This window comes from Myxocyprinus asiaticus, chromosome 36 (assembly GCF_019703515.2).
Source record: "Myxocyprinus asiaticus isolate MX2 ecotype Aquarium Trade chromosome 36, UBuf_Myxa_2, whole genome shotgun sequence".
Classification (NCBI taxonomy): Eukaryota; Metazoa; Chordata; class Actinopteri; order Cypriniformes; family Catostomidae; genus Myxocyprinus; species Myxocyprinus asiaticus.
Genome location: NC_059379.1, coordinates 17,460,817 through 17,486,018, shown reverse-complemented (window position 1 = coordinate 17,486,018; position 25,202 = coordinate 17,460,817). Strand labels below are relative to the sequence as shown.

At 37.6% G+C, this 25,202-nt stretch overlaps 1 protein-coding gene across 11 annotated transcripts in view; it reads left to right on the top strand.

The window, feature by feature from the left end:
- LOC127426988 (zinc finger protein 438-like) overlaps positions 1 to 25,202 on the top strand; it is a 72,246-nt gene that overhangs the window by 34,342 nt on the left and 12,702 nt on the right. For 3 of the 11 annotated variants that reach the window (XM_051674255.1, XM_051674254.1, XM_051674253.1), the window contains 2 exons: positions 2,456 to 5,603; positions 16,071 to 16,154. The gene's annotated coding sequence lies outside the window, so the exon portion shown is untranslated. Of the gene's footprint in view, positions 1 to 2,455; positions 5,604 to 8,218; positions 10,983 to 13,394; positions 15,857 to 16,070; positions 16,155 to 21,293; positions 21,388 to 25,202 lie in introns of those variants that run through there. The other 8 variants (XM_051674257.1, XM_051674258.1, XM_051674261.1 and 5 more) reach the window with 7 other exon arrangements.

Below are 25,202 nucleotides of genomic sequence, written 5' to 3'. Positions count from 1 at the left end.
GTGGTGGTGAAACGTGGGTTCTTTTTTTCAACCTCCTTTGATTGCAGGCATGGGAAAACGGTTACAGTGGCATGCAAAAGTTTGGGCACCCCTGGTCAAAATTTCTGTTGCTGTGAATAGTTAAGTGAGTAGAAGATGAACTGATCTCCAAAAGGCATAAAGTTAAAGATGAAACATTCTTTTCAACATTTTAAGCAATATTAGTGTATTATTTTTATTTTGTACAATTTTAGAGTGAAAAAAAGGGAAAGGAGCACCATGCAAATGTTTGGGCACCCCAAGAGATTTGAGCTCTCAGATAACTTTTACCAAGTTCTCAGGCCTTAATTAGCTTGTTAGGGCTATGGCTTGTTCACAATCATCGTTTGAAAAGGCCAGGTGATGCAAATTTCAAAGCTTTATACATACTGTGACTCCTCAAATCTTGTCCCAACAATCAGCAGCCATGGGCTCCTCTAAGCAACTGCCTAGCACTCTGAAAATTAAAATAATTGATGCCCACAAAGCAGGAGAAGGCTATAAGAAGATAGCAAAGCGTTTTCAGATAGCCGTTTCCTCAGTTCATAATGTAATTAAGAAATGGCAGTTAACAGGAACGGTGGAGTTCAAGTTGAGGTCTGGAAGACCAAGAAAACCTTCAGAGAGAACTCCTCGTAGGATTGCTAGAAAGGCAAATCAAAACCCCTGTTTGACTGCAAAAGACCTTAAAGAAGATTTAGCAGACTTTGAAGTAGTGGTGCACTGTTCTACTGTGCAGCGACACCTGCACAAATATGACCTTCATGAAAGAGTCATGAGAAGAAAACCTTTTCCTGCATCCTCACCACAAATTTCAGCATCAGAAGTTTGCAAATGAACATCTAAACAAGTCTGATGCATTTTGGAAACAAGTCCTGCGGACTGATGAAGTTAAAATATAACTTTTTGGCCGCAATGAGCAAAGGAATGTTTGGAGAAAAAAAGGGTGCAGAATTTCAAGAAAAGAACACCTCTCCAACTGTTAAGCAAGGGGGTGGGTCGATCATGCTTGTGTTGATGCACAGGGGAACATTTCACTGGTAGAGGAAAAAATGGATTAAATTAAATACCAGCAAATTCTGGAAGCAAACATTACACCATCTGTAAAAAAGCTGAAGATGAAAAGAGGATTGCTTCTACAACAAGATAATGATCCTAAACACACCTCAAAATCCACAATGGACTACCTCAGGAGGTGCAAGCTGAAGGTTTTGCCATGGCCCTCACAGTCCCCTGACCTAAACGTCATCGAAAATCTGTGGATAGACCTCAAAAGAGCAGTGCATGCAAGACAGCCCAAGAATCTCACAGAACTAGAAGCCTTTTGCAAGGAAGAATGGGCGAAAATCCCCCAAACAAAAATTGAAAGACACTTAGCTGCCTACAAAAAGCTTTTACAAGCTGTGATACTTGCCAGGGGGTGTTAAAAAGTACTGACCATGCAGGGTGCCCAAACTTTTGCTTCGGGCCTTTTCCCTTTTTTGTTATTTTGAAACTGTAAAAGATGTATATAAAAAAGTAAAATTGCTTAAAATATTAAAGAAATGTGTCATCTTTAACTTTAAGCCTTTTTGAAATCAGGGCATCTTTTGCTCGCTTAGCTATTCACAGCAACAGAAATTTTGATCAGGGGTGCCCAAACTTTTGCATGCCACTGTATTTGAGAAATCTATACCAGTTATTTAGCACGAAGTAAGGCCAAGCTTTTGTGATGGGTGAACCTCAAATTTTACTGCTCATTTGAGCCATGTTAAGTCTACTCAAATGCTTCAAGCACTAATTTAGAGTCGACTAATACAAGGCATTGAGATTTGATGCATTGCAAGAGAGGCTTTTGGTCTAGCACTTCACCTTATAAATGTTCCTGGGAGGAAGAGGAATTTGAAGGCCACTCGTTGGATTTTAGAGCTGTCATTCAATGCATGGGTTCTGTAACCATGACAACATAAGAAAGGCTTTGACACAGGAGCTGTGGCCTGTGATCAATCTGAGTGATAAAGCATAAACATAGTCACATGACACTCTGTACATCCTGTTGAAGTTTTGAATGTCCTCAGTCTTCTATGGCTCTCATGTTCTAAGAAATACAGAAATGGCATCTGAGACTTCTAAAACAACATATGTAGTGTTTAATTAAAAATAGAAAATCATATGGGTTTGGAACAATATGAGGGCAAGTAAATTTTTTTGGTGAACTAACACTGAAGCTGTTTAATTACACTGTCTCCCTCTTTTTACCGCACCCTCTAGTAAAGTCCCTGCGGAGCAAAAAATAGCCTTATCAGCATGTCTTAAACTACACACTTCCAATAAAAGAAACCCATTATGGTCATTGTTGGGAGGCAACTGGCTTGTGTTTTATAATCCTGATTTTCATCTCTCCTCTTTGTCCCATTCACTATCTTTTCCCACGGTTTCTCTTCCAACTCTCTCTTAGAACACCTGACAGATGGAGAAAGAGAGTGAGAGAGAGAGAGCTTTGGATGTGTGATCACCCCTGCTTTGACAAAAAAACACTAGTCTTCCTAAATGGAAACCTGGGACAGAGCGGAACAAACAGACCGAAGTTATTTGGACCTGACCCAGTGATGGACCTGCTGAGATGGTCTAAATATAGTCCCGTGGTGTACTGACTAATTGACCTGTGAGCAGTAATCATTCCCATCCCCTGAAAGCTCTTAAACAGCGAAGAGAGTCGAGACACTGCTGCCCCCCTGCTGCGCCTGTGCCAAATACTAGAACAAACAGAGCTGACCAAGCAGATCCATACAGTGATGAACTCAGAGCTTCACTATGTTTTCATGTGTCTGTCTACACAGGTTTAAGTTAACTTGGACAGGATATGGATTTTATTGTTTATTTTTCTAATGTTACATTGCAAGATTTGAACTTTAGCAAATGGATTGTTGAAATGAAATACTTTTGGGATGTTTTCTGACATGCTATAATTAATCTAAAACTATTTTAAACTGCATTTCACTAATTCTGTCTTTATAATAATTTTATTTTGGGGCTTATTAGCTCTTTTGGAGGACAGTAGAGGCAGATAGGAAAGTTGGATAGAGAGAGGGGGAACAGAATCGGGACATGACCTAGACTGGACTCTCCATGTGCCAACAGCTCTTTATGTGTAATGAGCAAGTGCACTACCTTCTGTGCCACAGATTCAATTTGCTTATTCTTTTATCATTATTATGCATGTAGCTTTAATGACCTCGTATTAATTGAGCCTGCATGCCCTGTTGAAAAGACCAGCATTGCTGGTGTCCCTACAAAGCTTCATTACTAGTTTATCCAGCAAAACGTCCTTGGTCAACTGGTTAACCATTTTTTATTTTATTTTTTGCTTGTGAACAATATGGCTGCAATGGTCCATCAGCTAGACTAACCAGCTTGAACCGGCATGAATTTCCATGCTGGTTCAGCAGGGTTGGGTATTTCTAATTTAAAATTGTATTTGTCACTGCATGACTATGTAAAGTAAGCTAAATAAGGCAAAAGGGTGATTAAAAATGCTGATAAACTTTAAAGAAATGGTGACCAGTCACAGGACCTTAGAGATGCACTGTCCCTTAATACATTCATACATTTTAATCTAAAATCTTGACGTTATAAAAAAAAAAAAAAAAAAAAATCAATGGACATGTTAAGCATCAACTACATTAATACATTGGCATAACCAAAAGACGAAACAAACAAATTTTAAGTAATGTTTAGTGAAATCATCACATTTTGGATAAGATCATTCTTTTTAAGCCTGGGTCTCCCTAAAATTGCTATCTAATTTGCATAGGCACATTACAGTTTCTAAAAATGCCAGTATTAAAATGCTCTAGAAGCGCTATGGCTGTCTTGCTCTTTGCACAATCAGTAGAAAGCTCTCTGCCGAGATACAGTGTATGCTACCTGCTTCCGAGCACTGCTACACAGACCTGTGACCAAAGCTTAACCTTCGGTCTCACATAGGAAGTGGCCGCCACCCACCGGATATCCTCGTAACTCCCACGGCTAAATAAAGCCGCCGAGCGAAGCAGCTGATAGCGAGTGAGATGTTCGCCCTCTGCTGCTTCAGCTGCTGTCATTCTGACACTGCAGCTTGTAAAAAAGCTAGAGTCTCTTCCTCTCTCATTCAGGCTTAGATTCTGAATTGGGGTTGGAAGCTTCCTGTCCCTTTACTTACTACTGTGAGTGTATATGGCATCTTTGGGGTCATGCAGCCAGGGAATGCTGGTTTTATGTTAAACAGAGTGAGGTGCAGCCACAGAAGAGGATGAAGGAGACAAGAGTTTCCTTTCTGATGGCTTATTTGCATTTAGACGTGTTTTTAAAAAGACAAATCGTTAATTTAACTTATCCAGAAAGCAATCTGAGCTACAGGATGTTTACATTTATTCATTTAGCAGACGCTTTTATCCAAAGAGCCTTAAAAATGAGGAGAACAATAGAAGCGATTCATCCTAGGGGAGACGGTAGGCAGCAACGTGCTGTAATACATGTTTCAAAGGTTAGAGACAGAGGAAGAATGGAAAGATTTTTTTTTTTTTTTTTAAGCAAAGAGTACATTATTAGGGAGGGGACTCACTTGAGAGCTGTGTTTTTAGGTGTTTTTTGAAGGAGGCTAGAGAAACAGCTGCTCGAGTGGAGTTCGACAGGTCGTTCCACCAGCGGGGCACAGTCGAAGTAAAAGTCCAGGAAATTGATTTTTGTGTTTGTAGTGGCATGGTCACTGGGGTTCTAAATACAGTTATTATTTAACTATTTAATTATTTTTATACACAATTTACATTCATATTTATTCAGACTACTCAATGATAACTCTAAGACTTTATAGATATTACGGTTTCATTTTCTGTAAAGCTGCTTTGAAACGATGTGTGTTGTAAAAAGCGCTATACAAATAAAAATGACTTGACTTTCTATTAGATGGCACCGCGAGACGCCGATCCCCTGCAGAACGCAAGCTTCTGGCGGGCACATAAACTGGAAGGAATGAGTGAAGATAGGGGGTGCAGAGCCAGTGGTTGTTCTGTAAGCAAGCATCAATGCCTTAAACTTAACAAGAGCAACCATTGGCAGCCAGTGCAGTTCGATGAAGAGAGGTGTAACGTGCCCTCTCTTGGGCTCGTTGAAGACCAATCGTGTTGCTGCATTCTTGATCAATTGCAGAGGTTTGATTGTACATGCAGGAAGACCTGCCAGAAGAGCATTGCAGTAGTCCAATCTGGATAAAATAAGAGCCTGGACAAGGAGTTGTGTATCATGCTCAGAGAAGAAGGATCTTATCTTCCTAATGTTGTACAAAGCAAATCTGCATGATCGGGCAGTCCTTGCAATGTGGTCTGAGAAGTTCAACTGATCGTCGAACACATAACATCAAGATTTCTGGCTGTCCTGGATGGTGTAATCTTTGACAAGTGGAGTTGAATGGTGAAATTGTGATGAACAGCTGGGCTCGCCGGAACCATGAGAAGCTCCGTTTTTACAGGATTGAGTTAGAGGTGGCGTTCTTTCATCCAATCTGAAATGTCTCCCAGGCAGCTAGAGATCTGAGCAGCTACCGTAGAATCATCAGGCTGGATTGAGAGGTAGAGTTGTGTATCATCGGCATAGCAATGATAGAAGCCATGTGCCTGAATGACAGATCACAGTGATGACATGTAAATGGAAAAGAGGAGGGGTTCAAGCATTGAACCCTGGGGTACTCAAGTAGCTAGTTGGTGAGACTTGGACACCGCTCTCATACAAGACACCCTGAAAAAACTACCTGTGAGTTAAGGTTCAAACCAGCAGAGCACGGTTCCTGAGATGCCCTTTGCCATGAGGGTTGACAGTAGAATGTGGTGGTTTACTGTGTCAAAAGCTGCAAACAGATCCAGCAGAATGAGACCTGACAATTTGGATGCAGCCCTTGCCCGTCTTAGTGCTTCAGTGACAGACAGTTTATTAACTCACTTCCCAAAGCTATATTTCAGGATGAAGTGTGTTATTTTTCTGCACAAAAAAAAAAAAAAAAAAAAAGAAAAAAAAGAATTGTATTTTTTCAGGTTTTTCAAACAATCCCCCTGTCTGCCATTGGTCATACAAACAGAAAGTCTCAACCCAAACTCACAACTTTAGTTGAGCCAATGTTTTGATTGCACCACAGTGTTTATACTTTTGGGGGAAATCAACCTAAAAATGAATTACTTATATTTGACTCTGCTTAGTAAGTTGGCATGGGAGAAAGTATTTTAACATTGAGAAAATTGCACACTTCCCCTTTAACCCAGATTGTTTTCCTGAAAAATGCAAGTCGTCTTCTCTAGAGCCAAATTCAAATCTACATAATGATACATATTAAAACCATGATTGAGGCATACTACTACTTAAAATAATACTGAAGTTAATTGACTGAATCAAAAGGGTTTAAGGTTTAAGTCTTTTACACTCACTTAGTATTTCAAAGTCATTGTGACTGCTTTTGACACTTTCAGGAAGTTGCAGTAAAGCACCTCACAGTGACAAAACAAGGAAGCGTGTACGATAGCGGAAGTCATGACTCGGCATTAGTCCTTAGACTACTACATCAAATCCTGAGGCCTGCTTTTTACAGAGAATGTGGTATCATTTATATAGAACTAGAAATACCTTTTCACTTTGGGATTCTCAGATAGATAAATGCTGTTTTTTTTTGTTGCTCAAGATGGACTGGTCAATGGGCAGAAAGCTGGCAGTGCATCACTGTATAGTGGCAGAAATTGACTTTTCCCTTAATTCTTGTCTTTCTCTTTTCTTGTCTATTCCTTGCTCTCTGTTTGCCCCAAATTAATTCAGTTTAGTCTGTATTGAAGTTCCATTTTTATATATTCCACCTCTCCACCCCTTAATCTGTGCTGAGAATTGGTTGTAATGATGTGGCTGCTCTGAGGGCAATCAGTTTACTACGCTTTACATGTGATGTATGCGCTTACCATGTGAGGTCGCCTGTGGCTTTTCACTGATGGCAACGGTCCTTAACAATGTTTCCACTACTGTTTGATGTTAATAAGGGGAATCTTTAAGGGAATAGTTCACCAAAAAAGGAAAATTCTGTCATAATTTATTCAGATTTATCATGTTCCAAACACATTGTTTTCCTTTCTATCACGAGAAGAAATTTTGAAAAATGTTAATGCTGCTCTTTCCTATACAATGAAAGTAAATGGTAACTGAGGATGTCTGCCTAACATTCTGTCTATCATATTCTTTTGTGCTTCATGGAAGAAAGTCATACAGGATTGTAACAACAAAATGGTGAGTAAATGATGACAGAATTTACATTTTTGGTTGGCCTATCCCTTTAAGTGGTTGACCTGATTTAAATTCTCATAATATTAAATAAACAGCGTTGTAAATTTAAGGAATTTCCTTTTTAGCATGAGGCAAACATCTTCTGGAAAGCTCGGCCGGAATAAGTGGGTGTGTTGTTGGCAGAGTGTGGTGGTTGGTGTAATGATATTAGTAGTGATTGGCAAATTAATGAGGCTGTTTAGTTATTCATATTCAGTGTTGGCCATCCATCATAGCAGTGGTGAATGAAGCAACTGCACCGTTAAAGTGCCAGGCCAGAGGGGCACTGAGAACCACGTCATGCTCTGGAAACTACCCGTGCTCGGTAACTAGACAAGCAGATCATGATGATGTAGTTTTGAAGTTACAGTCTTATGAGAGTGAGTGGAAGGGTTTTACCCAAGGAATCTAGTTGAATATGAGTGGACAATTATGTGCAAATTTATAGTGAAAACCCCCCAGCATCGTGGGGATCTTGTTTCCCAATAGAATGCAATGCTCCACCTACAGGAACTCGAGCAGATTGTTACAGCACACAAGGGAAAGCAGTATTTATTTTTCACACACACACAAACTCATGGATTTTCATAAATTCTCTCACACATCATCATAGTCTCTTTCTCCTCTGCTCAGGTGCATGTGTTATTGCTAACATGCACTTCCTGTGTAGCAGGAGGGTGTTTCTCATGCCAAAACTGATACAAGTTTCTCAAAGCTCTGAACGTGCCTGTACGTTTGTAATATCATTTGGTTGGACAAGATTCTGGGTGTTGAACATTTAGCCCAAACATAAATAAATGTAGTCTTTTAATAGGGCTGGGCGATCACAATATGTTTTAGCCTTTTATTGATATTCAATATAAGATTATATATTTTTTTTTTTTTTTTTTTTTTTTTTTTTTTTTGGAATGCCCAATTCCCACTACTTAGTAGGTCCTCGTGGTGGCGCGGTTACTCACCTCAATCCAGAGGACAAGTCTCAGTTGCCTCCGATTCTGAGACAGTTAATCCGCACATTTTATCACGTGGCTCGTCGTGCATGACACCTTGGAGACTCCGCATGTGGAGGCTCATGCTACTCTCTGCGATCCACGCACAACTTACCACGTGCTCCATTGAGAGCGAGAACCACTAATCGCGATCACTTTTTTCTTCAGTTAGGGGAATCAGTCAACCTGGTCTCATAGAATGAACGTTACTCTATATACGGTACATTTTTGCAAACTGACTTTTATGTGCCGCTTTCTACATTTCGCTGCAGTCCTGTTGAAATGAACACTAGAGGCGCTACACAACTCTGCATTTTATTTATTGTCACAGAAATCATGAGTAAAATTGCTGTTTATGACTTTGTAAAAATAAATGTTTCACTCTATTACTCATGAATTTTAACACTTGTATTACAGACCCACCTACATATACACACTTATTTCTATATTGTTAGCTTGCTTGGTAGCTCACATGATAGAGTGTTGGACTTTGAGCTCGACAACCGCGGTTCAAATCCAGGCAAAAGTGAAAGTGGCATAGAAGTGAAACGGAATGACATGGTTGCTTCAGTAAAGGTGTGTTTTTTTTTTTTTTGTTTTTTTTTTCCCGAATTTGCATTTTAAAACACTATCGGATAGGATTAGGTTTTGGTTAAGGGTAAGGATGTCTGTTTTGTTAAACTCTCATTTATCTTTCTGGACACTATTGGTTAGATTTAGGGCCCAGTTTTAGGTCAGGGAGGTATGTTTTACTCATTAAAACCTCCATCTAAAATTCACCTTTAAAATCTCGTCTGATTACAACATCATTTTGCTCGGTTTTGGCACCCTCTGCTGGACATTTCACTTTGAAACTGCAGCCAAACATGGAATGAAGAATGTAATTTCAGTTTTGCAATGTTCACGTTAATGTCATGAGACCAGGCTGGTAACATTTTAACCAAACAGCCATTGACCTTTTTCACTTTTCTGTATTTTGGAAAAGGGAATGAACTATTGCAGGGTAAATGTCTATATCAGTGAATGGGAGACCACAGCAAATATTCAGCAATTTTTGCTTACCCATTTGCTCCTACAGAAAAAAAAAAAATCCACTATTACATTTCCACGAATTTTCACAAGAGGAAAAAAAAAACGGTGGATTACGAAGACAGAAGATGCCAAATTTACTGTCAGTCCCTCAGCAGCTGTATTGGAAACCCCATCACAGCTGTGGAAACTATTATTTTGAAACTAATTCCAGGGTAATATAACACAAAGCTTTGTGTTATAAATTTGCACTAAATAATTGAAAAATGTAAAAAAGTTTGCTATATACAGTAAAATCTGCTAAATAAGGCAGAAACATGCCATCACAGTCTTTGAAAAAGGTCTAATGCTGCCATGTAGATCCAAATGTTTAAAGCAAGAAGTAAAATACAGTAAAAAAATCTTGTTAGAATTCATGTTTTTCACAAAATAAAAGCAAGGAAGAAAATATATTTAATCATTTTCTTTATATGTACAGTATAACAACAGAGCATAGTAATAAAAAACAGCATTTACCTACATATTTTTACAGACATTCTAATAGATGTTCACAGTTTGAAATGATTAATGGAAATTAATTTAACTTACCACCTTTTTTGCAGCTGAAGTTTAAATCTGAAACACTATTAAAACGTCTCTGTTGTAATGCTTTCATACTTGCGAGTTGTGAGACAAGTAATGATCACACAACTATTCTGATGGCCAAATTTAAAGCACATTAAAATCATCATTCAATCTTCATAATGAACTTACCAACTCTATTGCTGTCTGTGCTGCTGAAATTTAAATCTGAGACGATTTATCACATTCATACTCGCAAGTTGTGAGACCGATTGTGAACTATTCTGGTGGCCAAAATAATAATGCATTTTAAATCATTATCAAATACACAATGTTGCTTAATTTTATATTGCCAGCAAAATCACACTGAATATATTGTGAATATTTGATATCTATTGCCCAGCTCTAGTTGTTATTCCTTATTCTAGGATGTTATAGGCCTACCTCTAGAAAGTCATTACTCTGCTCTATATTTTTATGGCTGTGGGTTCTGGTTTATGTAGATTAGAACTTGTTCTAATCAGATGCATTTGGATAAAGGGAGACTCTTTTAAATATTAATTTTCTGGACTTTGCCGAATCATTTCTGCATGACACTCCGTGCCATTTTATTCTTCTGAAAACTTTTCAAAGCTTTGGATGATTTTCAACATTGATGAAGTTGTAACCTAGTTTCTTTCGTTGGGATGGTGTTCTATCAGCAATGGGGTTTTCCGTGTGAGCCAGAGGACATATTATGTCTCTTACCTCGCATCCTGTGATTTGTTGGGGGGCTTAATCTAGTTTCTTAAATGAAACCTTGAGGGTCTCAATGGGATCAGTTTGAAGGTATCTCTCCTCCCCATTCTTTTTTTCTTCCACACATTTTCTTGCTCTATTTCTCCTGTCCTGTCTTGTTTTTCTCTTTTGGCTGAAAGCATTGTGTTTAGAGTCAGATACATTCGGGTGTTGGTTTGATCTGTCGCCGACCCGCTCTCTGGTAGTTGGCCGTTACGGGGCAATCAGTGGGGGGTTTCTCTGTTCACAGGTCCAGTCTGCCACTTTCTGGCTCCAGTTGAAGAGTAAACATCTCTGAAGGTGAAAAATATTATCAAGATGGTCTAATCAGGTTTTGAAGTGTTTGCACATGGGCTTTGAAATTAACTCCCGAAAGGATGTCACGTGCTTTTGCAATCTATTAAATGAATAGTTTACCCAAGTAGTAAAATTATGTCATTATTCACTCGCCCTCGTGTTGTTCAAAACCTGGATGACTTTTTCATCTGTAGAACACACATTCTGGGCCTCTTAAATTTAGATCTGTTCTTCATACAGAACTATCGTATGGCTTCTGAAGACTTGGAATATTTTTTATGGATACGTTTATGGTGTTTTTTTTTTTTTATTGTTTTTTTTTTTTAAGCTTGACAGCCCCATAATTCATTCATTTTTATTATAAAGAGTGGTCAAGAATATTCTTCAAAAATGTATCTTTTGTGTTCCACAGAACAAGGTCATATGGGTTTGGAACGACATGAGTATGAGTCAATAATGAAAACAAATTGCATTTTTGAATGAACTATCCCTTTAAAGCCTTGTCTTGCACTTAGAAAAAAATACTGTGTGAGTGATTTTTGGCATTTTAATATGATTAGGAAGAGTATGTTGAGAACAAGTGAGAAGGAGAGAAGCATACCGTAATGGTAATAGATGGTAATAGATGTCTCCATAGGCTACACTCACTTAAACAGGCAGAGCTTGCTAAAGGGAACCTGCGGGCTTGAATGTATTATTCACATAGAGCGCTTCAGTGCTGTAGATCCTCTCTTTCAAACACATGCACCCACACACATACAAAAGCAAGGAAATGAAAGCTGTCGGCTGTTAGCACTCACAGAGAAAATGGACAGAGCGAAGGCCTTTTGTCAAGACATGAATCTTCAGTGACCCTACAAAGGCCTACTAGCAGACACATTGTTTGAGCAACAAGGACGGATACAGAATCTGTATTGAGGTGAATGAGCTCAATGGATAGTGTTGACTCTTGAACCGTTAACAGTCTAACTGAGTCCTTCGGGTCTAATAACAGCTGAGGGGTTTTTAAAAAGTGATTGAGGCCAAGATGTTGGCATCAAGAACCTTGTTCTAAATCAGTATTCATTGGGACATTTCCTAATATGCTGTAGTCTTTTGCTGCTCTGAACTTCTTCTGTGTAGTTTTTTTAAATTATATATTTATTTACTTTTATGCATTTATAGATTTACTTACAGTGTGGTCCAAACGAAATCTGGGATTCAAACTCTAATTTATACCTGGAAATAAAAAAAATTATTTTTGATTTTATTAAGAAACATTAATAGGTATTTATATTATACAATATTTTATTATGACATTTCACACATTTAAGATTTTTTACTATTATCTGCCAATAATATAATTTGTAATGGGGGAAAAAAAACTGTATTAAATAGAATTTAAAAAAAAGCACAAAATAGAAACATTTTCACATGTGGATTTAGATAGTATTAAAGAACTGTGAGGTGGACTAGCATTCAGAGTACAAGACAGAAAGTGCCACACCATAGTCTATGTTAATATGATATCCAAGTGAAAGTGATTCAGAACATTCAATTTAAGCAAATTATCTTTAGACTAGTTTCAGATGCAACTTACTCTTGCTAAAAAATAGAGGGGGCAAATTTAGCTCAACAGGTTTGGGCAGAATTCTAATGGAATTTAAATGCTAAATATAAAATGGCTTGTCTGAAATAACATCAAAACTTCAAGTCTATCCAGATGGAGTCAGTCCTAACTTATGTATCTTTTTGAATAACTTTTTATTTTCTCAAAGGCAAAGTGTGTAATTTCTGCCCCAGTTTTGGTACCAAAAGTACTAGTGCAAAAGTTTTAGGCACTTGTGAAAAATGTTGCATAGTGAGGATGTCTTCAAAAGTAATGAAGTAATTTGTTTTCATTTATCACTTAATGTCTTACAAAGTCCAGTAAACATAAAAAAATCAATATTTGGTGTGACCACCTTTCCTTTAAAACAGCACCAATTCTCCTAGGTACACCTGGACACAGTTTTTCTTGGTTGTTGCAGATAGGATGTTCCAAGCTTCTTGGAGAATTCACCACAGTTCTTCTATCTGTTTAGGCTGTCTCAATTGCTTCTGTCGATATATGTAATCTCAGACAGACATGATGTTAAGTGGGGGGCTCTGTGGGGGCCATGACATCTGTTGCAGGGCTCCCTGTTCTTCTATTCTAATCTTTTCTAACATTTATTTTTCCTATTGACACACTAAAGCTGAAGATATAAATAACCATCTTAAGACAAATGCTTTTGTGAAACATCTTATGTGCCTAAGACTTTTGCACAGTACTGTATATATATATATATATATATATATATATATATATATATATATATATATATAATTATAATTATTATTATTTTTAACAGGATTCCCAAACACTCTTACTGCTCCTTCTGCCCCATCCCCATTTGTAATTGTTCCATTTAAAAAACAGGTAGTCCTGGTGCAATATCATGCCATTGGCTGAGCCAGAAGCTACCCAAACAAACAGAGCAATGTTTTGAACATAACCACTGACCACATGACCGCTCACATGAGATGAGGACTCTAGTCATATGAGTAACCTGATAAAAGCTGTTTTATTCTGAGGGCGCTGCCATTTTAGAATCACATGACCAGCTGAAGACTCCTCGCTTAATCTCAGTAACCATCTTGTTATTGGACACTTTCACTCTTGGATTAAATTAATCATGGCTGATTGTGAATAGTGAATTTCTACAATGGCATCAGCAACTGAAAACTATTCATTTTGAAAGATGCTGCATCCACACCACTAAAAAGTTACTGAGTGCACCTTTAAAAGAAGAAAACAAAGTCTCACTTTACTGTCAGTACAGTAAGTCTTTAAAAATGGCCCTGACTGAAAACTTAATAGTGATTAAATAGTGATTTTATAATTTAACCATAAATATTCATTTCTCTATTTTGTTCTCATGTTGTCTACATATTTGTGGAATCCAGGCAGTCACACTCTTTTAGGTTTACCTTCCCTAAATGGTTTCAGTTGGAGGCTTTTTAAAAAGACTTTTCATTAGACATCATCAGTGTTAGGCCTCTTGCCTTTGGTCATGTGACTGGTAATAATGGCATCATTGAAGCTCACCAGTTGCAGTTTAATACCAGAGTCCAAGGCTGAAGGCTATAATTTTGCCTCTCCTCCTTTTGACATGCAGTCGCTCTGGCCTAATTTAGACCTTGGTACATCTGTGTGCAATTCTAACCATAGCCTGTTAAATATGTTTGTGTCTGTTGCTAAACTAGTGTTTTGAAACGACAACAAAAACACCTACAGTCATTTTATTCTGTGATGAGCTGAAAGCCTGTTTTGATTCCGTTGGGTTTATAGACTTCAGAGACTGAAAAATTACACATCTTTAACTTTTAACAGATGTCACTGTAAAATGTTCATAGTTTTGGCAAAATCTTATTATTAAAATACTTTCTCCTATACCGGCTTAAATGCACAGACAACTATAATAAGACATTTGTTGGTTGATTTCCCCCAAAAGTGTCAAAACTGTGGCTTTGTGGCACTATTAAAATATTGATCTGTTTGTTTGACCATCCCAACCACCCCAACACAGTAGCATTGGCCTGACCAGTGGCAAAGTTAGTAGTGAGACCAATTTATGGGTACCTGTTTGTCCAACCAATGAGACAGGGAGATTCCTCTTGATGGGGCTAGTGACACAGAAATTACACACTGTAACTTTTAATACAAGGAAGCACAAGGTTTTTGTAGGGCTCATATTTTAGACAAGGAAATGTACCTTAAATTTTGTATTTGGAATTGATATTATACCCCAGTATATTGTCACTGTCAGAATGATTGTCTTTGTCTGCTGTTAAAGCTTTACCATAACAAGCTTACAGTTTAATACATGCCAGACTGACGTTAGGGACTTGATTTGTAGATAAAGCCATTTTACTCAAGTCAAGCTGAACAATGCTTTTGCAGTTGTGAGTGCTGACATCATCACAATAAGACAAGAGAGCCCAGTCAGTCACACTCAAGGGTCGGACAAAAAAGCCTGTGTCTCAGTGTTGCTACGGAGGTTGGAGTCACACTGAGCCGAGCAGTAAGGAATCAAGACAGCACACTATTCACCCTTTGTGCAACTGCACACTCCAGGTCACAGCACAGGACTGCATATTAAAAAGTATGTGTGTGTTTTTGTATAGCGTGCATGCATGAGATAATCATGTGTTCACTGAAAACCATTTAAGAGGACAAACACAAATGCACATATACACACATACTTGGCTGTCTGCTGGTATTCTATCGGCTGCTCTTTTGGGGTAAACACTATTCGATGTTTGAAGTGGAAAGCTTTAATCAGAAATGTAATTGTTTACATTTGGAGGTGGCTTGGCCTTGTGCGCTTGTGTATGTGGGACCGACTGGGATTTTGTGTGTGAGAGAAGACAAAGTCATTAGTGGTGTTTGCTAAGGCAAGCAACACTATTAGTATTGCTTAAACTTATTTATTTTTCAAAACCCTAACCTTTAGTATTCAGCATTGCACCATTTCTGCTGCAGATATGAATGATTTTACCCTGATGGGAATCTAGGGTCCTCGTTTATCACACGGTTTCACCATGAACACTAACATCCATCATTTACAGCTAACGATTCAAAAAGAAAACATGTTTACAGTGTAGGCTTGTTCAGTTTGTGTTGACGGATATTTCGGCATCTGCAAACCACATCCACACGTTCACTTGAGTGAGATGACCTGCATGGTGTCCAAGAGCATGTTAGTAAGCCCTGCTCCAATACAACAGAGGTATTGGGTTCAGTTGTCTTTGCTGTCTGCATAGATGCTCCCAGAGGCTGCAGACGGAGCTAGTTCTGTTGAATTAGCATACAGGTGAATTAACTTTTCTCCATTTCTTTCTGTTTCCGCATTCGTTTTTTTCCTGTTTCACATGGGAGTGTCTAACAAGGGTACTCTGTGTGGATTAAGAATGTCATGTGAATAATTCACTTGAAAGAGCTTATTATTTATTTAGTCTTTTCTGTGGGCTGGACAGATTATGCGGTTAAAGGGTCCTTTAACTGTGTTTGTTCTGCGCTTGTTTCAGGTGAGCGGAGGGCTGTGGAAGGAGAAGAGGAGAAAGAAGGGGACTGCGGGTGGTCTTGAGACAGAGGTGCTGAAGATTCTTTTGGTAACGCTACAGAACACTATGCATTGCATTTTATATTGCATTTATTAATTTAGCAGACACTTTTATCCAATGCGAATTTGCAAACATTTGCAATGCAACAAGGTTCCAGTGACAAGCAATTTGTCTTTTCACACCGGAACCGAAACTGCTACATCACACAATCGCAGTAAATCAAAAGATCTTTGATATTTAATATGTACAATTATGTGGAACAGAAACCAAGCGACCAACAAAATGTCCTGTTGCTTGTCACTTGACAGAGCTTTAGCATATTCTTTGAGTGGCCCACTACTGGGATAGACCCCTTATTTGAACTCTCTGGCTAATGAATGCCCCTTACAGAGTTTGAACACAAGATATTTGAGTTGTCAATCCTGATTTATTTATCCATCATGCTGCTAGTCTCATTGAGTATGGAGCTAGAACAATTACTAAATTATTTTAGATTGTAAATTTAAATGTGACATTTAAAAATAAAAATATATATTTTTGTGGCATATTTAAAAAAAAAATGTTTTTATAAACGGAAGATTTTTTGTTTTGAAGTTTAAAGAGGTGGAATTAGCTGTAAATATTCAGATTATAAAGCTACAGGTTCAAATTGTAAAACTAAAAAGAAATTCAGAACTTTAAATACAGATCTCTCAGATCTCAGAAATTTAGATTGTAAAAAAACTAGGCCACAGGTTAAGCTTCAGTGCACATTTAGAGGTGGACATTTACAGCTATCTCCACCTCTTAAAAAAAAAGTTCTAATCGATCTGCTGTTTAAAACTACAAAATACAAATTCATAAAATACACCACAAAAAAATATTCACTTCTGTTAAAGGAATAGTTCGCCCAAAAATGAAAATTCTCTCATCATTTATTCACCCTCATGCCATCCCAGATGTGTGAGACTTTCTCTCTTCTGCAGAACACAAATGAAGATTTTTAAAAGATGTCATTAGCTCTGTTGGTCCTCACAATGCAAGTGAATGGGTGCCAAACATTTGAAGCTCTAAAAGCACATAAAGGCAGCATAAATGTAATCCATAAAACTCTAGCAGTTAAATCCATATCTTCGGAAGCGATGTGATAGGTCTGGTGGAGAAACAGATAAATATTTAAGTTTTTCTTTTTTTACTATCAATCTTCATTTTCACTTTCACATTCTTCTTATTTTGTTCTTGTACTGGGCAGTGAGGAGAATTTATTGTAAAAAAGGACTTAAAGATTGATCTGTTCCTTACCCACACATATCATCGCTTCTGAAGATATGGATTTAACCACTGGAGTCTTATTGATTACTTTTATGCTGCCTTTATGCTCTTTTTTTGAGCTTCAAAATTTTAGTACCCATTCACTTGCATTGTGAGGACCTGCAGAGGTTAGATATTCATCTTAAAATCTTATTTTGTGTTCAGCAGAAGAGAGAAAGTCATACACATCTAGGATGGCATGATGGTGAGTAAATGATGAGATGCTTTTTTTTATTTTTAGGTGAACTATCCCTTTAAATATTGGTCTGTTGATCTTGTGTTGATCTGATATTGAAATATTGATCTTCAAGGTTCTGGCCAGCATTCACTTGCATTGAATGAACCAACAGAGCTGAGATATTTTTCTAAAAATCTTTGTTTTTTGTCAGCAGATGAAAAAAAGTCATACACATCTGGGTTGGCATGAGAGTGAGAAAATAATGAGATTGTTTTTTCTTTTGGGGTGAACTATTCCTTGAAATGTCACATGTTTAGATTTCAAATCAACAAAATTAAAATACTTTAGTGATAGTTCTAGCTCTATAGGTAGTTCCACTTTTGACTATCATCATCAGGTCTGACGTTACAGCTTATTCAGGCCAAGAACAGAAAGGAAAATACACTAAGGAAAAATGTATCTAAAGGACAGGTAAAATGACCAACAACACTGTTTTATGTAACATTTAGGGATGGTTAATCTGGAATTGAGGATAATGCAGTAATAGAGCAGCGTGCAAGTGATTCTTATTCAAATAATGGTACAGCAGTCTCTCCGAATGGTTGTACAGACTACACCAGAGAAATCAATGGAAAATGTGTGTAGGCTTTGTGGTCAAAATTTCCGTCCTTTCAAGTGCCGATTTTTTTCACGGACCTAATTTTGCAAACAAAGTGGAATATACAGTTGTGCTCAAGGATATCCTGTTAAAAACAAACAAACCTCAAACAAATTTTTTTAATATCGGTCACATATGTAATAGCACAAACTTTGGCAAATCCAGCAACTACTCATCTGAGACAACTACACTTCCACACAGTGAAAGGAATGGTGCATCCGAAATCTGTGACTTGCGTCAGGATATATATCATTGACAGTTCTTGCGTCATATCAACGCTAGTCCATTTCATGGAAGAAAGAAAATAATACGAGGTTAAAATTACATGAGCGTGAGTAAATCATGACAGATTGTTCAGTTTGGGGTGAACTGCTTTGAAGTGACCATAGTACTGAATACGTTCACTAGGTCAAAACTAAACCATTGCAGTGCATCCTTATTGGCTGCCAGCTTGGGTTTACATCTTATTGTATAAAAAAATAACTTGATGTTGTTACCAAGAGCATTCATTTTCTCTCATGGTGCAGTTACACCCTTGATCTTTACTTAAACTGGTACAATTGAGGTCAGATTTGCTAGGACTGCGATTATTACAGTCCAGCACTGCAGCCCACTGAAATAATGCTAAACTATTGTCATTAAGCCATGGTGCTTAATTACCAGTCTTTAAAAAGTCACAATGAGGGCATGTAGTAGGCCTAGGATATACAGTAGTCTCATCCTTCCTGCATCATTAATGCTTGTTGTTTACTCCAGGGACAATCACTATATGCAGCGCAGCCAAATGAAAACAAAATAATAGTTTCATGCATTTGACAGTGGAATAGTTTGTGTTTAGGTCTAATCATGTTTTTGGTGATGTACAGTGTACAGTATATAGCCTACAATATTGAGTGCTGGATCCAGCTGTAAATTTCCTGAGTTAACAGTGAATGAGAGACCAAGGCCTCAATAAATCCCCTTTGGAGCGTCTCAGGAGATCCGAGAAGTCCCTTTGCTCCCATTGACCTCGTTATAGAATAGACAGCTGTTTCAGTCCCTTCAGTATTACCATATTTGAGAATTCAGCCTTATTACATTACATTCAACAGATCAGTGTGAATGAAAGTCTAAAAATCTAAATCAACTCCTGTGTCATAGATTGGCAAGTGAATTAAGCAGTCATTATACAGACATTTTTGTCCATAGTGACGTACAGTACACTAAATATGGAAACCTGCCTGGAGAAACCTGATGTTAAGTGCTTTGATCAAGGCCACAATGATGATAGCTCATTATTTGCTCCATGTGTGGCTAGATCCAGCAACCTACTGCTTTCTAAACCAGAGCTTTAACCACTACTCCATCAGTGATGCCACGTTCAGTAATAAGTATGGAAAAGTACTTTTTTTGTAACTTTTTCGATAGATATGTTTAGTAAGTAATGTCATTCTTTAAAATGTGCATATGTAAGGCATAATGTACAGTCTGTCTGTATATTATCCTGCTTATTACATGCCTACTAAATAAATAAATACATACATTTACAAAATATTGATTAACGTTGAAATTATGTATTTATGTGAGAGGAAAGAAATTGCTGAACAGCTGAAATCCACCTCCGATTTGCATCTGAGTTTTGTTGGTGTTTATTTTGTAGTTAATGAATGTCTGACTGCTCATTGTTTATCTCATTACAACATTACTTGCCAAAGAAACAAATAAATGTACATGAAACATTGATTTGCGTAGAAATTATGTAATTATGTGAGAAGAAATAAATTGCTGAAGAGCTGAAATCCACATCTCATTACAAAATTACTTGCCAAATAAATAAATAATCAAATGCACAGGAATCAGTGATTTGAGTTTAAATTATTTTATTAGCTTACTGTACTTGTAGAGAATGCACAGTGATCCGAGAAGCAGAAAAGATGCCTTGCAAAAACCCGGATGAGCGGTCTGATACATTGATGTGCGGTTGTTACAGAGAAATATCAGACCGCTAGATGGCGCCATTGACCAGTCACAATCGAGTATTCTAGAGAGCTGTGTGATAACGTTTATTAACAGTTAGTTCCGGTCTTCTAATCTGATTCAACAATCACTGTTTGTATCTGAATGTAGTCAATCTGTGTGTTGCTTGGTGAAATGCAACGGCTGATCCTGCTTTTGCTTCGTTTGAACTATTTACTGTTAGCAGTGCAAACAGACAAAATAACTGGACATATTTTACAAGTTGCAACATAAAATGCAAGTTACTTGATATTAACTTCTTGCGTACAGAACTTTATCAGCCATTCTGATATTCAGTGCCACAGAACTAGTGTGATATTGCTTAAATAGTCTTTTAGAGGGGTTTTCTTAACGTCTTAAACAGTAAGCCATCCCTCGGACAAAAGTTATAAGACTGCATCCACCTTTAGAACCCCATGCCTCCATATTTTTTTGCAGACTTGTATACACACAATTATGTTGTGTATAGGCCTTTACAATAGCCAAGTAAACAATAAATTATATAGCCTATGCTAAATGTCAAAAATATCTTCCACTAAAACAGTAGCATATTCTGGCCGCTTATTTGAGGTTTTAATAGGTATTGTCCACTAGTGTTATATTATCAAAATTCATAATATTTCAGGCATTAGAGCAATTCACCAATGTTGATCCAGTTTTTCAAAAACTGTTGTTTTGATTAATTGAATCTGCCTTTAGCTTAGCCTTATGTTCATAGTAGCTCTGACCTGATTAGTTCCGATGTAACTGTTTAGCTCTTTATTTAGTGAGTGTTTAGGTATGATAAATGCCCTCAATCAATAAATAACACTCCAAACCCCAATGTGCGGTTTTGACTCGCCTCGTAAATAGCTCCTCTAATGAGAGGAGAGAAATTTCTCATTAACAGAATGAAGGCTGAGCCTGCTTAATTTAACAGCTTTACTCTTGGTTACCGTGGTAATTACAGCCCTGCTTCTCTTTGATCTCACCAGACAATGTTTCCCAGATTCTCATAGTCATCAGAGAAACAGCTGCTATATCAGAGTGCCTCTCTATTGCAGGGAAATGAGAGACGGCTCCCTCATCACATTGCATACACTCTGAAGTCTAGATTCACGACTGCTTCCTTTGTTCAACAGAAGTGTGCGTGATTCCTGCGAGATTTTAGAAGGATGAAGGTAAAATAGAATGCTAAAACTCAAACTTGGGAGGGAGGGTTTTCTCAAATATTAAAGTAATGTCACCATTCACTCATCTTCATGTTGCACCAAACCCGTATGACTTACTTTCGTGGAATACAGGAGAAATTTTGAGTGTTGAACTGGTCACTCTTCCTTGTGATTACAGCAAATGAAGACTGAAGTTTTTTGCATTTCAACTTCATAACAAAATTCCATCAAATTTTATTGAGTAATCATTGATAAAAAAAAAAAAAAAATATTTTCAGTTGTATTCATTTAATTTTGTTAAACAGTACACAATTCAGTTTCAGTTCACAATTGATATGCGTAAGTCTTAAAAAATAGGCTAAATATTTTTTTAATGTAAGCTTCAAAAGGGGCCTGGGTAGCTCAGTAAAGATGCTGGCTACCACCCCTGGAGTTCGCTAGTTCGAACCCCAGGGTGTGCTGAGTGACTCCAGCCAGGTTTCCTTAGCAACCAAATTGGCCCGGTTGCTACGGAGGGTAGAGTCACATGGGGTAACCTCCTCGTGGTCGCTATAATGTGGTTCGTTCTCAGTGGGGCACGTGGTGAGTTGAGCACGGATGCCGCGGTGGATGGCGTGAAGCGTCCACATGCGCTATGTCTCCATGGCAATACGCTCAACAAGCCGCATGGTAAGATGTGCGGGTTGACTGTCTCGGACGCGGAGGTGGCTGGGATTCGTCCTCCGCCACCCGGATTGAGGTGAGTCACTACGCGTCCACGAGGACTTAAAAGCACATTGGGAATTGGGCATTCCAAAATGGGAGAACAAGGGGAGAAAAAATAAAATAATGTAAGCTTCATTAGAAAGAACGTCATACAGGTTTGGAATGACAGTAGGGTAAGTAAATGATGACAGAATTCTTTATTTGTGGCTGAACTAATACTTTAACCTCAAAAAAGAGCAGACAGTGAGAACACTTGTGTCTGTGGATATAAAAGCAGTGTCGGTCACTAATTATACGCAAACACTCACAACAAACCATGTTTATGTGCAAACAGACGATCTATCCTATCTTGATAACCGTTGCTCCTCTTATTATTATTTTTTTAGCTACCTGAGCTCACTGCTAAGTCCCTGAGGTCCCCAGACCTGAACAAGTACTAAGGCATGAGTATCTGCATAAGCTTTGATGCTCAGTTTCATATTCTCTAACATTAAAAATGTGCATATTATAACAGGCTTTTTCCCCGGCCTCTCTATTCTGATATTATATGCAGAGTTGAAGCCTCCGAATTTCAGAAGAGAAAACTTGATGTTGGGCTTTGTCTTTCTGTTTCTAGATCTTTTGCCTATATTCCTGTCTTCCTCCCTTTTTGTTCCTCTCTTTTGTGCTTAGTCAGTACCTTTGTTAGGGTTGGGAACTGAGAGCATATTCAGAACCGGAACCAAAAAATTGTCATGAATCTCAACGAGCCTCGAACGTGCATTCTTTCAGTGATGCGGATGTAAAGTACTGTTTACTGCGTCGTTACAGAATTTACTGTGCAAAACATTGTAGTCCGATTCCTGAACAAATAAGAGTGGATAGAAAATATTTATGAATCAGTCGGAACAGTTCTGTATGTGACACTTGCTGAACCACAAGTCATTAATTTCGTCATATCCAATTAGAAATTAACCAAGAACCGTTACTGCTTTATGTGTAATTAAAGGAATATTCCGGTTCAAAACAAGTTAAGCTTAATTGACAGCATTTGTGGCATAATGTTGGTTACCACAAAAATGTATTTTGACTCGTCCCTCCTTTTCTTTAAAAAAAGCAAAAAACTTGGTTACAGTGAGGCACTTACGATGGAAGTGAAACATTAAAATACTCACTTTTTCAAAGGTACAGCCACAAGCCACAATATGTATGTAAACATGATTTTAGTGTGATAAAAACACTTAAAACCTTTTCTGTGTAGAGTTATATCCAATTTTACAACTTTGTTACCATGACGATGTAATGTCAACAACCCCTAAAACCCTAAAATGGCTGTAAAAATTACAATTTAAACAACTTTACAGCTCAAATAATAATACATGAGTTTTAACAGAAGAATTAATGGAAGTGCTTTTATAAAATTATACTCTTCACATTTCTGTGTTTAAACCCTCCAGAAATTGGCCCCATTCACTTCCATTGTAAGTGCCTCAATGTAACCTCGATTTTTGCATTTTTTTTTTTTTTTTTTTTTTTTTTTTTTTTTTTTAAGAAAAGGAGGGACGAGTTGACATTTTTGTGGTAATCAACATTATGCCACAAATGCTGTCAGTTGAGCTTAACTTGTATTGAACCCTGAACATTCCTTTAAAAGGATAGTTTGCCCAAAAATGTCAATTATTTTATCATTTACTCACCTTCATGTTGTTCCAGTTCCAATTGACCTTCTTTTTTCCGCAGAACTCAACAGGAGATTATAGGCAGAATATTAGCTTTAGTCACCATTAACATTCATTGTATGGAAAAAGTGTGCAATGAAAGTGAATGGTGAATGAGGCTAACATTCTGTCTTAAATCTCTTGTGGAGTTCAGTGGAAGGAAGAAAGTCAAATGGAATTAGAAAACTTGAGGGTGAGAAAATGATGACGAATTTTTTTTCATCTCTTTAAGGCTAGTGAGATGCATCTGTGTAATTACTGACAGGTTGTTTGTAGGACAATGTGTAGTGAAAGATGTGTTTTTTTTATAATAAGTGGTTAATTTTATAAAAAATAATTCAATTATTAAAATGTTATCAAGTTTTTTTTTTTATCTCATTTGGCAACAGACTGCTGAGGGAAGTAAATAAAAGTATTGCATTTCTTAATTTCAAATGTTTCATCTTCAAAAGTATTAAAAGAATCATTAATTGTATTAAGAAACCAGTGTCGTTAAGAGGAATCAGAACTGGAACCAGAATCATTAAATTCCTTATCATTCCCAACCCTAACCTTAGATGTTTTTTTTTTTTCCTGAAATGAAATTTGCAAATGGGGGCACAGTGATGAAACAGGAATATTGCAAAGGAGTAAGAAAAGAGAGTGGGTTGAAGGTAGAGTGTGAGTGTGTGCCTTACCAGTCTTCTCTGTGGTGTGACCTATTTAATGAATAAAAATGTCACACTAAAAAATGAATGGTCATTTAAAGGTTCTGTAAGGTGACTCACACTAACTTAGCCTCTGGCCAAAGCTCTCACACCCACCAGAACACTTTCATTACGGTTTTGTGGCCCATCATATAGACTTCTAGATCACTTCATCAGGGTGAATTCTGTTATCAAATACCAAGAGATCTTCCAGCTGCTTGTATCTTCTCACTTATTTATCCTAGATTGAAAAACTTCAAGAATATTGAGCTATCCAAAATCACAGTTATGCCACTTGCCCCCCTCCTAATCTAAATGTTCACGCAACATCAACCTAAGCGTGCCGAGAGTCTTTCTGACTGTCGCAGTCACTTTCTTTCCAACCCTTTCTTTCACCGTAGAGGTGACACACACAAGTTGCCCTTGGCGACTGCATTCTGTAGGTCAGAGTTCACCACCTTGATTTAAAGCATCCTGTCTGGTTGGCACTGCGGAAATGAGGCTCCTCACCACGGTGTCTTCCAGAAAAAAAATCACTGCCCAAGAGAAATTACGACACACTGTTATCTCAGACTCATCTGGAACATTTCCATGAAATGTTCATATTTTCCATGTTTCCTGACATGTTTACTACTAATATTATTTTGCTGGGAATATTCTCAAAACGATTTAGAGACAGCACATTATATCATTGGTTCAAAGCTATGCTTTTTCCTTTATGTAATTTATGGAAGCC